The sequence below is a fragment of the Carcharodon carcharias genome, chromosome 3 (assembly GCF_017639515.1).
Source record: "Carcharodon carcharias isolate sCarCar2 chromosome 3, sCarCar2.pri, whole genome shotgun sequence".
Lineage (NCBI taxonomy): Eukaryota > Metazoa > Chordata > Chondrichthyes > Lamniformes > Lamnidae > Carcharodon > Carcharodon carcharias.
The window spans coordinates 188,824,043-188,838,186 of NC_054469.1; the positions used below are offsets into that span (position 1 = coordinate 188,824,043).

The 14,144-nt window shown below is 41.7% G+C and overlaps 1 protein-coding gene across 5 annotated transcripts in view; it reads left to right on the plus strand.

Annotated features, from left to right (window-relative positions):
- Positions 1-14,144, plus strand: part of LOC121275837 (lysine-specific histone demethylase 1B) — a 191,771-nt gene that overhangs the window by 26,605 nt on the left and 151,022 nt on the right. The gene's annotated exons all lie outside the window — the stretch shown is intronic.

The window sequence follows — 14,144 nt, forward strand, 5'->3', positions numbered from 1 at the left end:
CCCCTTGATGAAACCATGCTGACTTTGCCCTATTTTACCATGCACTTCCAAGTATTCTGAAATCTCATCCTTAATAATGGACTCTAAAATCTTACCAACGACCAAGGTCAGGCTAATTGGCCTGTAATTTCCCATCTTTTGCCTCACTCCCTTCTTAAACAGGAGGGTTACATTAGCGATTTTCCAGTCCTCAGGGACCCTCCCTGACTTCAGTGATTCCTGAAAGATCACCACTAACACCTCCACTATCTCTTCAGCTATCTCCTTCAGAATTCTGGGGTGTAATCCATCTGGTCCAGGTGATTTATCCACCTTCAGATCTTTCAGTTTTCCTAGCACCTTCTCCTTGGTAATGGCCACCTCATCTCTGCCCCCCGACTCTCTTGAACTTTGGGCTTGTTACACATGTTTTTCACCGTGAAGACCGATGCAAAGTACCTATTCAGTTCCTCCGCCATTTCTTTGTTCCCCACTAATACTTCTCCAGTGTCATTTTCCAGCGGGCCAATGTCCACTTTTGCCTCTCTCTTACCCTTTATATATCTAAAAAAACTCTTGCAATCTTCTTTTATATTACTGGCTAGTTTACCCTCATATTTAATCTTCTCCCTCCTGATTTCTTTTTTAGTTGTCCTCTGTTGATCTTTGTAGACTTCCCAATCCCCTGGTTTCCCACTGCTCTTCGCCGCATTGTATGCTTTCTCTTTACCTTTTATTCTGTCCCTGACTTCCCTTGTCAGCCATTGTTGCCTCGTCCTCCCTTTAGTATGCTTCTTCTTCCTAGGGATGAATTTTTGCTGTGTCTCCCAAATTACTCCCAGAAACTCCTGCCATTGCTGTTCCACTGTCTTTTCTGCTAGGCTCATCTCCCAGTCACTTCTGGCCAGCTCCTCCCTCATGTCTCTGTAGTTGCCTTCATTCAACTGAAAGACCGTTATATCCGATTCCAGCTTTTTCCTCTCAAATTGCAAGGTAAATTCTATCATATTATGGTTGCTTCCTCCTAAGTGTTCCTTCACCTTAAGCTCCCTTATCAAATCTGCCTCATTACACATCACTAAATCTAGAATTGCCTGTTCCCTAGTGGGCTCCACCACAAGCTGCTCCAAAAAGCCATCTTGTAGACATTCCACAAATTTTCTTGGGATCCACTACCAACCTGATTTTCCCAGTCTACCTGCATACTGAAATCCCCCATGATCACTGTACCCTTGCCTTTCTTACACGCCTTTTCTATCTCCTGGTGTATCTTGTGCCCTACATCTTGACTACTGTTCGGAGGCCTGTACATAACTCCCATTAAGGTTTTTTTTTACCTTTGTGGCTCTTCAACTCTACCCACACAAATTCTACATCATCTGACCCTACGTCATTTCTTGCTATCTATTTAATTTAATTTCTTACTAACAAAGTAACCCCACCCCCATCTGCCACCCTGCCTATCTTTTCGATAGGATGTATATCTTTGGATATTTAGCTCCCAGTCCTGATCCTCTTGCAGCCATGTCTCCGGAATGCCCACCACATCATACCTGCCAATTTCAATCTGTGCCACAAGCTCATTTACCTTATTTCGTATACTGCGTGCTTTCAGATACAACACCTTCAGTCCTGTATTTCCCGTCCCCTTTCTCATTGTTGTCCCTTTATCTGATGTGCTTGAAGTTAGATTCCTAGCCCTTTCCAAACACTCTGTCCTATTTTGTGTTCTGGACACTTCAATAGCCTCTCCTGGGCTCTCCTTTCTTTTCATTTTTTTCATAATTTTCCATGAAGTTGAATCCACCAACCCACATGCTAACCTGCTGTTTTGTTTCCCATTAGTCATACTTCTTGGAGTCTTACCCTTCCCTCCCCCCCCCAACTTTCTAGTTTAAAGTCCTGTTGACCACCCTATTTACCCTTTTCTCTGGAACATTGGTCCCAGATCGTTTCTGGTGGAGACCATCCCAACGGTACAGATCCCTCCTGTTCCAGTACTGATGCCAGTGCCCCACGAAATGGAAACCCTCTTTCCCGCACCACTCCTTTAGCCACGTGTTTACTTCCCTTATTCTCGTGTCCCAATGCGAATTTGCACGTAGCTCAGGTCCTGTTCTTTAATTTAGTTCCTAGTTCCTGATAATCCCCAAACAGGTCCTCTTTCCTAGTCTTAACTATGTTATTTGTCCCGACGTGGACCACAACAACTGGATCCTCGTTTTTTTTTTCTCTTTTACTCCTTCAGCCCCCTTGGACACCATTACTTGTTCTCACACTTGTTCAAATGATTTGCTCTTTCACACACAATGTATTCTTTGAGCATCCTAACCATGGCATGCCATGTGAACCTTTTGAGACTAATGAAGTAGAGGTTTGTCTGAACTTAAATCTGCAACTGTAGAATTTTGTATTTCTTCATTTTCTATGATTTTAATACCTTATACTAGGTAAATTAACTCTGTAGTGGTGCATTTCGTGCAACACATTTCAGATTTTAGTCCTCTCAATTGATCAACTTGATGTTCTAGCAATCGGAATGTATTGTAGCGCAACCAATATAAAGGCTTTCAGAATTTCAGCACAATATCAGTTGGTACTGATGAAGTAACCCTGCAACATTTGATGATGAGCCATGTATTATTTGTCATGAGGATATAACACCTAACACTGAGTGTGCTTCAATGCAAGCGTCACTTTCTTGAAGTGTGCATCAAGCATTTACTGAGAGAGAATAACACCTGTCCAACTTTTCGAGTTCATGCTCTTCTGCCTGAAGATTTCCCTGCACTTGCCTGGATTGATAAAAGGAAAGATTTATCTAATTTTTTTATATATAAGTATGTGTTCTGTGAGGAAATCCATCTATATAATTGGTGAAGTTGTGTTCATCATTACTTTCCACAACTTTTCATATTAGTTTTTCTTTCCATGAAGCTGCTTGTGAGTTTAGGATAGCATGCGAAAAAGAAATGTACAAAGCTATTGGGAGAAGGTGATGGAATACCACTAGGTGCATTGCTCATTTGGAAAGCTGGCAGAGACACGACAGGCTGAATGGCTGCCTCCTGTGCTGTAACAAGTCTGTGATTCCTTGGGACAAATGCAAAAGATCACTTTCCTCAAAATGCTGTTTAATACATTGCAATTAATGAATGACATTGTAGAAATAGTGCAGATCAGAATGTGGAACAATTGTGAGACATTGTGTCATATTATAATGATCGAAACATTTGCAGATGTGGAAATGATACTTAGTATTGTAACTTTGGCTGCCTTTTGCTGTTTTACATTGTTGTAATATTACAGTAACAGGGTGAAGTCTGGAAAATGAGTTTGCTGATGGGAGGTGTTTATAGTATAGTGGCTTAAAAACTGCTATGATATTGTTGGTTTGTTTAATAGTAGCATTTAACACTTCAGGCTGCCTGCATCCCATCTGTGTGGTAAATTTCATAATTTGTGTGTTGCATGATTGTGCTATATTTGAATGTTGTGCGCAGAAAGCCGGGAGTGAGATATTTGTTGTTTTGCACAGCAAGTCTGACCCTGTTATGTGAGTGAGTGAATTTCTAGTGTCTTTGATCCTGCCACAAACTCCCTGACTGCCAACTGCTTCCCTTCCTCAGAACACATTCATAGGCTGTAACAAAATGTTTGCAGTGTCCTGTTTGATCCTGAGGTCAGTTTATGACATCATATTGTTTCTGTGCCAAAAGGTCCCTACTGCCCACATTCCTGTAATATAGCCTGGCCCTGCCTCTATCTCAGCCCATCTACAACTAAAGTGCAATAACGTTTTAGCCACCTTTATACTATTGTAGTCGTCTTCATGCTAACATTCTATTCTACATCATCTTCTATAAACTCCAGCTCTTCTAAAGCTCTGCTGTTTGTTTAATATCACGCGCACCCCACATCCACAACCCCAGCTTCCATGCTTGCTAATCCATATTGGCCAATGTCTCATTATTTTCCAATCTGTTAAGAAGCCCAATGTCCTGTGCCTCTAAGCTTCGGCCCAGATGAACTCTTGATTTTAAAAACAAAAAACTGCAGATGCTGGAAATCCAAAACAAAAAATAAAAAATACCTGGAAAAACCCAGCAGGTCTGGCAGCATCGGCGGAGAAGAGTACAGTTGACGTTTCGAGTCCTCATGACCCTTCGACAGAACTAATTAAAAATAGGAGAGGGGTGAAATACCAGCTGGTTTGGGGGGTGGTGGGGGAGAGGGTGGCTGGGAGAGAAGGGGGGTGGTGGTTGTTGGAACAAGCAAGCAGTGATTGGAGGAGATAACCAAAGGATGTCATAGACAAAAGAACAAAGAGGTGTTGAAGGTGGTGATATTATCTAAAAGAATGTGCTAATTAAGAATGGATAGCAGGACAAGCAAGGTACAGATAGCTCTAGTGGGGGTGGGGTGAAATAAGACTAAAAGGGCATAAAAGGTATAGATAAATGATAGGTGGAATACATTAAAAATAATGGAAATAGGTGGGAAAAGCAAAATCTATATAAATTATTGCAAAAAGCAAAAAGGAGGGGGAAGAAACGGAAAGGGGGTGGGGATAGAGGAGGGAATTTGTGTTGAGCTTCACTGGAACAATGCAGCAAGCCAAGGACAGACATATGGGCAAGAGAGCAGGGTGGAGTGTTAAAATGGCAGGCGACAGGGAGGTCTGGGTGATGCTTGCGGACAGACTGAAGGTGTTCTGCAAAGCGGTCATCCAGTCTGCGTTTGGTCACTCCAATATAGAGGAAACCGCATTGGGAGCAACGAATGCTGTAGACTAAGTTGAAGGAAATGCAAGTGAAATGCTGCTTCACTTGAAAGGAGTGTTTAGGCCCTTGGATGGTGAGGAGAGAGGAAGTGAAGGGGCAGGTGTTGCATATCTTGCGTTCGCATGGGGAAGTGCCGTAGGAGGGTGTTGAAGAGTAGGAGGTGATGGAGGAGTGGACCAGGGTGTCACGGAGGGAACGATCCCTACGGAATGCAGCCAGGGGGGTGAAGGGAAGATGTGTTTGGTGGTGGCATCATGCTGGAGTTGGCGGAAATGGCGGAGGATGATCCTTTGAATGCGGAGGCTGGTGGGCTGATAAGTGAGGACAAGGGGGACCCTACCATGTTTCTGGGAGGGAGGAGAAGGCGTGAGAGCAGATGCGCGGGAGATGGGTTGGACACGGTTGAGGGCCCTGTCAACGACCGTGGGTGGAAAACCTCGGTTAAGGAAGAAGGAGGACATGTCAGAGGAACTGTTTTTGAATGTAGCATCATCGGAACAGATGCGACGGAGACGAAGGAACTGAGAGAATGGGATGGAGTCCTTACAGGAAGTGGGGTGTGAGGAGCTGTAGTTGAGGTAGCTGTGGGAGTCGGTAGCTTGTAATGGATATTGATGGACAGTCAATCACCAGAAATTGAGACAGAGAGGTCAAGGAAGTGAAGGGATTTTGTCTGCCTTCAGTTTCGTGTGTATTTTACCCCCCAATGCTTCCTTTGCTACAGCATTTATGAACATATCTACAATTACCTAGGTTCTAAACTTTCAAATTCTTCCCTAAACTCTGTTCCTCTGCTGTGCCTGCCCTCTGCCACATAGTACTGTGTTTTAACCAAGTGTAAAGGGGAAGTTTGGAAAGGAACAATAGAGAAGGTTTGTAGCAGGGTAGAAGGTAGGAGAAATTAAATGGAAAAAGGTTTGGTGGTCCAAAGCCAAAGAAAACTCTAATGACACAAGTGAAGAAACAAAAGATGTGCCAGGAGGAGCTATGAATGGAGGAAAAGGTGAACAGCTGCCATTTAGAAACAAAAAGGAGAAAAACAAGACAGAAAAAACAAAATTTGCAAAGAAGGAGTAAATAAAATGGGGGCAGAGGTTGCAGTCTGAAATTATCATGCTCAACTGTAAAGTGCCTGACTTTCAAGATTTTGCAGAGCTCCATTGAAATACTGCAGGAGGCCGAGGTCAGTATGAGAGCAGGGTGAAGAATTAAAATGACAGTTGACTTGGAGCTTGGGGCCATAATTGCCACTGAATGAATATGTTCCGCAAAGCGGTTACCGAACTTCTTTGGTCTTGGGCTGGATGCTTGATTTGGGAAAAATAAACTGCTTGGCCTAGCTTCTCTTTGAAATTCAATCTTGGAGCTGAAAGTAGGTGTGGTGTACATCAGGCTTCCGACCTGAATGCACCCCATTCTTGCTGGGCTCTTAAGGTTAAAGTTGGTGTTTAAAATGACATTTGGAGTTAAGTTGTTTTACCTGCCCTATGGAAACAACTTTATCAATGATGAGTACTTTAAAATACTGAAATTCCAAGTAGCTGAAATGTTCTGGTTTTAAACTCCCACCTCATCCATCTGAAGGTGCTGACTTTTATGTTGAATATGGTTCCAGGATCCTGACCCTCTGTTCCCATTGTCTAGTTTGTTACTCATCATGTGAACCAAGAGCTGGCTGCCATGATGCAGCTCAAATATCACAATTGATCATGTTCATGTCCTCATCTAAGATCAATGCATGCTTTTTTGAATAGCAATTAGGAAGGTTTTCTTCCCTGTCCCTAGTCAAAGACTGCTGAGGTCAATTGTAGAGATTGTACTGTCAGATCAGGAAATCAGTTCAGCTCAAAAACTGAACCTGTAGTCTTTCTTTTCCTTCTGAGTTCTGTAGATCCATGGCATATACGTTGACCATTGAAGCCTTGAAAAAACCATACGCCAAGTATAAAATGTGAACCACCAGTGTTAGTATAAGTGGTCACCATTTTGAAGTGTTAAAAAAAACATAGCACTGATGATTCAAATTAAATCAATGTAACACATTTTATGGAATGAATTAATTCTACTTGCATGTTCTGGCAAGCCGCACAACTAGGGAAGTAGATAGGGTTTTGAACTAATTAGTGGGGGCAAGGGATCAAATTTGGTAAGATGTGGTAAAGCAAAGAGTAGAAACGAGGCAAGCCAGAAAGGTATTAATATGGAAAATGATAAGCATACTGTGACAGGAAAGGATAGAGAATGCGACCAGAATTTTCCAGCTCTCCCATGGGGGGATTTCCTGCTGCGGGACTGGCGAGCCATTGAAATCTCAGTTTACGTCGGCGGGACTGGAAAATTCCGGCCTAAAAATCCATGAGTAAAACAACAGTCATGGCTAAATGTTACAAAAATACTAAAAGGACAAAAACTAATGACTCTATCTGAATGCACTGTCACGAAAGTATAATAATTCTCATAATATTACTGTGATTTCTTGTGAAAGCAGGTTAATAGTGGGGTTTGGATAGTTTGTGTGTGGGGGAATTAATTGATTTGGAGACAGCTGGTCAGGAGGCTTTGACTCAGCAGAAGAAGCTAGGTTTGAAATGCTAAATACATAAACATGGCTGAAGTCTTGGAATGTAAGGTGAGGAGAATTTGCATTTTAGATAAATAAGGGCGGTTTGAATTCCAAAGAGAAGCTAAGCCAAGCAGTGTGTTTATTTTTCCCAAAGGTTACTGACAATATTAGCATCATGAAAAGATTTATATTATGAGAAATATAAAGTTCCAAAGACATATGGGAACAATGGAATTTACATTAAAAGGGAGAAAATGTATAAAGGAGAACGTGGCTATGCAACAGGAAAGGCATTGTGAGACCTAACAGAAGTGCGAAAAACCTCCAGGATTTATGTGAGAAACCTGCTGTCTACAGAAACTGAAGCTGGGAAAAGCCACTTTGAATTCTACTGTTCAGGGTATTGTGTTGATTTGCCTGGATCTGTTTAAACCCATCTTTTTTTTTACTGTTGCCTTAACGGGGGTGTAACTTAAAGCCAGATTAATTAGGAGTTTTAGGAGTTATTATGGTAGTAATTTGTAGGCACATATGTATGTGCCTGAAATCTTTTCTTCTGTTAATGTTTAATTTAGTTCTCTAAAAAAAATTCTCTGAATTCTCTTGGTGGACTTATTACTTCTGAATTCAGGGCACACATCTCGAGGTAAATAAAAATTTCAAAACCATTGTGATTGCACGATCAAGTTTCCCTCGTGGATTTGATCCACCTGGCACACATCATCTGCTGCATTATAACAGTGTAGTATTTGAAGCAAAACAAGTGAACTGAGGTACAATCTAATAGCCATTACAGAGACATGGCTGCAGGATGACATAGATTGGGACCTGAATATTAAAGGAAGGACAGGAAGCTAGGAAAAGAGGGAGGAGTTGTCTGCTAATTAATGGTGTTAGCGCATTGGAGAGGATGACCTGAGTTCAGGAAATCAGGATGTTAGTGGTTTGCGTAGAGATGAGAAATGATAAAGGCAAGGAGTCACTTGTGGGAGTGGTGTATAGCCACCTAATTGTAACTACATGGTAGGACAGAGTATAAAAAAAGAGATAATGGGAGCTTGTCAGAAAGGTATGGCGATAATTATGGGGGATTTTAATCTACATATAGACTGGAAAATTAGATGGGCAAAGGGAGCCTAGATGATGAATTCATAAAAAGTTTTTAGGATAGTTTCTAAGAACAGCACGTTCTGTACCAACCAGAGAGCTGGCTTTACTAGACCTGTATTGTGCAATGAGATGGGATTAATTGATAACCTCATAATGAAGGCGGCTACAACAATCATAATATGATTGAATTTTACATTCAGTTTGAGGGAGAGAAAAATGTGTCCAAGACTAATATTTTAAACTTAAATAATGTGGGAATGAAAGCCGAGCTAACTAAAATGAACTGGCAAATGAGGTTAAGGGATAGATCATTAGAGATACAGTGGCAGACATTTAAAGTGATATTTCAGAATATACAGAATAGATACCTTCCAATGAGAAAGGAAAATTCCAAGGAGAGGACCCAACATCCATGGTTAACTTAAAAACAAGTTAAAGACAGTATCAAACTTAAAGAAAAAGCATATAATTGTGCAGTCAGGTGGCATGCCAGGAGATTGGATAGAATATGAAGGAACAACAGAGAATGACAAAAAGATAACTAAGGAGGGAAAAAATACAGTACGAGAGAAAGCTAGCTAGAAATATACAGATGGATAGTAAGAGTTTCTTTAGCTATTTAGACAAGAAAAGTGTTAACAAAGTGTGTGTTGGTCCTATAGAAAGTGAGCCTAGGGACTTAATAATGGAAAAAAAGGGCAGATGAATTGAACAGGTATTTTGCATCAGTCTTCATTATACAGGATATCAGTAACATCCCAGAAAAAGCAGTGAATCAGGAATTTGAAGGGAGAGAGGAACTCAGGAAAATTACAATCACCGGGGAAGTGGCATTTAACAAATTGTTGGAGTCGCGGGCTGACAAATCCCCGGGTCCCAATAGATTTCACCCTAGGGTCTTAAAAGAAGTGGCCAATGAAATAGTTGATTTGTTGGTTTTAGCTTTCAAAAATTCCCTGGATTTGGAGAAGGTGCCATAAGATTGGAAAATAGCAAATGTAACTCCTTTATTCAAAAAGGGAGGGAGACAGAAAGCAGGAAACAGGCCAGTTAGCTTAACATCTGTCATAGGGAAAATGTTGGATGTTATTATTAAAGATGTTATGGCAGGGACTTGGGAAAAATTCAGGAAAGAGTCAGCATGGTTTTGTGAATGGGAAATCATATTTAATCAATTTATTGGAGTTCTTTAAAGGAGTCACATATGCTATGGGTAAAGGGGAACCAGTGGATGTACTGTCCTTGTATTTCCAGAAGGCACTTGATAAGGTGCCGCATCAAAGGTTTTGTGGAAAATGAAAGCTCATGGTGTGGGGGGTAATATATTGGCATGGAAAGAAGATTGGCTAGCCAACAGGAAACAGAGGATGGGCAAAAATGCATCTCTTTCTGTTTGGTGGGATGTGATAAGTGGCGTGTTCAAGCATCAGTGCTGGGGCCTCAACATTTTATAATTTATATAAATGACTTGGATGAAAGGACAGAAGGTTTGGTTGCTAAATTTGCTGATGATACAAAGATAGGAATGTAAGTTGTGAAGAGGACATAAGGAGGCTACAAGGGGACATGGGGACATAGGTTAAGCGAGTGGGCAAAGATCTGGCAAATGGAGTATAATGTGGGCAAATGTGAAATTGTCCATTTTGACAGGAAGAATAAAAAAGAAGCTTATTACCTAAATGGTGAGAGATTGCAGAACCCTTGAGATGCAGAGAGATCTGTGTGTCTTAGCGTATGAATCACAAAAGGCTAATATGCAGGAAAGCAAGTAATTAGGAAAGCTAATAGAATATTATCATTTATTGCGAGAGGTTTTGAATATAAAAGTAGGGAGGTTATGCTTCAATTGGACAGGACACTGGTGAGACTACATCTGGAGTACTGTGTACAGTATTGGTCTCCTTATTTAGGGAAGGATGTAAATGCATTAGAAGTAGTTCAGAGGAGGTTTACTAAACTAATACCAGGAATGGACGGGTTTTATGAGGAAAGATTGGACATGCTAGGCTTATATCTGCTGGAATTTGGAACAGTAAGCTTTTAAGATCCTGAGGGGTCTTGACTAGGTGGATGTGGAGAGGATGTTTCCTCTTGTGGGAGAATTTAGAACTTGGGGTCACTGTTGAAAAATAAGGGGTTGCACATTTAAGACAGATGAGAAGACATTTCTTTCTCTGAGAGTAATGAGTCTTTGGAAACCCCTTCCTCAAAGCAGAATGGAAGCAGAATTTTTGAATGTTTCCAAGGCGGAGATAGATAGATTCTTGCTAAGCAAGGGGGAGAAGAGTTATTGGGGTAGGCGGGAGGTTCAGTCAGATCAGCCATGATCTTATTGAATGGCGGAGCAGGCTCGAAAGGCTGAGTGCCCTACTCCTGCTCCTTACCTGTGTGTTAGTATGTTCATACCTTTAATTTAAAAGCTGTTAAAATCATTGTCTTTGGCAGTTGATGCAAAATCATTGAGTCACTTTAGCAATTACATCATCATAAGGATCCCACTCTGGATCAGGTTTGGCGCTTTCGGTTCCAAAATCATCCCTCCACAATCATAGAAATCATAGAAATAAGGAGCAGGAGTAGGCCATTCGGCCCTTCGAGCCTGCTCTGCCATTCAATATGATCATGGCTGATCCTCCATCTCAATGCCATATTCTTACTTTCTCTCCATATCCCTTGATGCCCCTAATATCCAAAAAGTTATCAATTTCTTTCTTGAATATCATCATCTTGTCCATTGATTGAATTGGATGTTCGGTAATTTTTGAGTGATCTGGTTACAGTTTATGCATTAATAGTATCCTACAATTTGACCATGAAACCACTCAAAACATCAAACAGGGTCAAACGGACTCAAAATGTCAACTCTGTTTCTTTCTCCATAGATGCTGTCAGAATTACCGAGTTTTTCCCGCACTTTCTGTTTTTGTTTCAGATTTCCAGCATCTGCAGCATTTTGCTTTTATCTTGGTGGAAGATTTTTCTCCATCAACCATCCCGTTGCATTCAGTACAAACATGATCTGAATTGCTTCTTAAGGGACACATTCAAAGGTTGAACATTGGACTTTATGCCTCCTGGTATAACTGCCATTTGGGTGTTATTTCTTTATAGGATCTTTTGATACATACAAACATATGAACTAGGAAGAGGTGTAGGCCACCAGGCCTTCAAGCCTGCTGTGCCATTCAATAAGGATCATGATTGCTCTGATTGTAAACTCCTGCCTACCCCCAATAATCTTTCACCACCTTGTTGATCAAGAATGTATCTAGCTCTGCCTTAAAAATATTCAAAGACCCTGCTTCCACTGCCTTTTGAGGAGGGGAGTCCCAAAGACTCATGACCCTCTGAGAGAAAGAAAATTCCCCTCATCTCTGTCTTTAATGAGCGATCCCTTATTTTTAAACATTGGTCCCTAGTTCTAGATTCTCCTACAAGAGGAAACAACCTCTCCACATCCACCCTGTCAAGACCCCTCAGGATCTTTAAGGTTTCAATCAAGTCACCTCTTATCCTTCTTCTAAACTCCAGTGGATAAAAGCCTAACCTGTCTAACCTTTCCTCATAAGATATTCCGTCCATTTCTGGTATTAGTCTAGTGAACCTTTTCTGAACTGCTTCTAACACATTTGCATCTTAAATAGACCAGTACTGCACACAATACTCCAGATGTGGTCTCACCAATGCCCTAAACAACTGAAGCATAACTTCCCTACTTTTGTAATCAATTCCCCTCACAATAATTGATAACATTCTATTAGCTTTCCTAATTAATTGCTGTACCTGCGTACTAGCCTTTTGAAATTCATGCACGAGGACACCCAGATCTCTCTGAATCTGAGCTCTGCAATCTCTCACCATTTAGATAATAAGCTTTTTTATTCTTCCTGCCAAAATGGACAATTTCACATTTTCCCACATTACACTCCATTCCCGCCCCCCCAATCCCACCTTCTTCCCGTTTCCCCCCCCAATCTAATTGTTCATGCAGCTCAAAACAGGGCATCCATGAGGTACTATGGGCTATCAGCAGTAGAAGAATTGTATTCAACAATCTATAACCTTATGGTCTGGCATATCTCCAATTCTACCATGAAGCCAATGGATCAACTCTGGTTCAATGAAGAGGGCAGGAGGGCCTGCCAGGAGCAGCACAAGGCACACCAAAAACCTGCATGCTAAACAGTGGAAGCAGCATTCAAGAGCCAGAGCTAAGTGATCCCATAACCAACGGGTCAGATCAAAAGTTTGCAGATTTACCACATCCAGTCAAGAATGGTGGTGGACAATTAACAGAGCAGGAGGCTCCACAAATATCTCCATCCTCAATGATAGGGGATCCCAGCACATCAGTGTAAAAGACAAGGCTAAAGCATTTGCAGCCATCTTCAGCCAGAAGTGTCAAGCAGTTGCTCCATCTCAGCCACCGCCTTATGTCCCCAGCATCACAGATGCCAATCTTCAGCCAGTTTAGTTCACTCCACATGATATCAAGAAATGGTGAAGGCACTGGCTACAACAAAGGCTATGGGCCCTGACAACATTCTGGCAATAGTACTGAAGGTTTGTGCTTCAAACCTAGCTGTACCCGTAGCCAAGCTGTTCCAGTACTGGTATCTATCCAACAATGTGGAAAATTGCCTGCATGTACTTTGTCCACAAAAAAGCAGGGCAAACCTGATCCAGCCAATTACAGCCCCATTAGTCTACTGTCGATCACCAGCAAAGTGATGGAAGGTTTTGTTGACAGTGCTATCAAGCAACACTTTTATTTTTTAATCATACACGGGATGTGGGTGTTGCTGGCTAGGTCAGCATTTATTGTCCATCCCTATTTTTCTATGAATTGAGTGGCTTTTGAGGCCATTTCACAGGGATCATTTTAAGAATCAGCCACATTGCTGTGGGTCTGGAGTCACATGTAGGTCAGACCAAGTCAGGGTAGCATATTTCTTTGCTTAAAGGACATTATGACAATTGATAATGGTTTCATGGTCACCATTACTGGGACCAGCTTTCAATTCCCAGTTTTATTAATTGAATTCAAATTCCACCAGCTGCCATGGTGGGATTTGAACCCATGCCCCCAGAACATTAGCTTGGGCCTCTGGATTACTAGTCCAGTGATGTTATCACAATGCCACCATATCCCCACACCTTAGATTGCAATAACCTGCTCAGTATGGGTTCTGCCAGGGCCACTCAACTCCTGACCTCATTAAAGCCTTGGCCCACACATGGGCCAAAGTGCTGAACTCAGGAGGTGAGGTGAGATTGAATGCCCTTTGCGTCAAGCCAGCACTTGACTGAGTCTGGCATTGAGAGGCCTTGGCAAAATTGAAGTCAATGAGAATTGACTGGTTGGTTGGAGTCATATCTCACAGAAAAGATGTGGTTGTGGAGGACAATCAGTCTCAGGACATCGCTCCAGGCTAGTCTTCCAGGCCCAACCGTTTTTAGCTGCTTCGACAATGACATTCCTTCCGTCATAAGATCAAAAGTGCGGGTGTTCGATGAGGATTGCAGTGTTCATTATCTTCTGCAACTCCTCATATACAGAAGCAGTAATGCCTGCATGCAGCAAGCTCTGGCATTCAGGCATGGGCTAATAAATTGGTAACACAAATACCAAGCAATGACCATCTTCAACAAGAGAGAATCTAACCAGCTCCCCATGACATTCAATGACGTTACCATCACGGAATCCC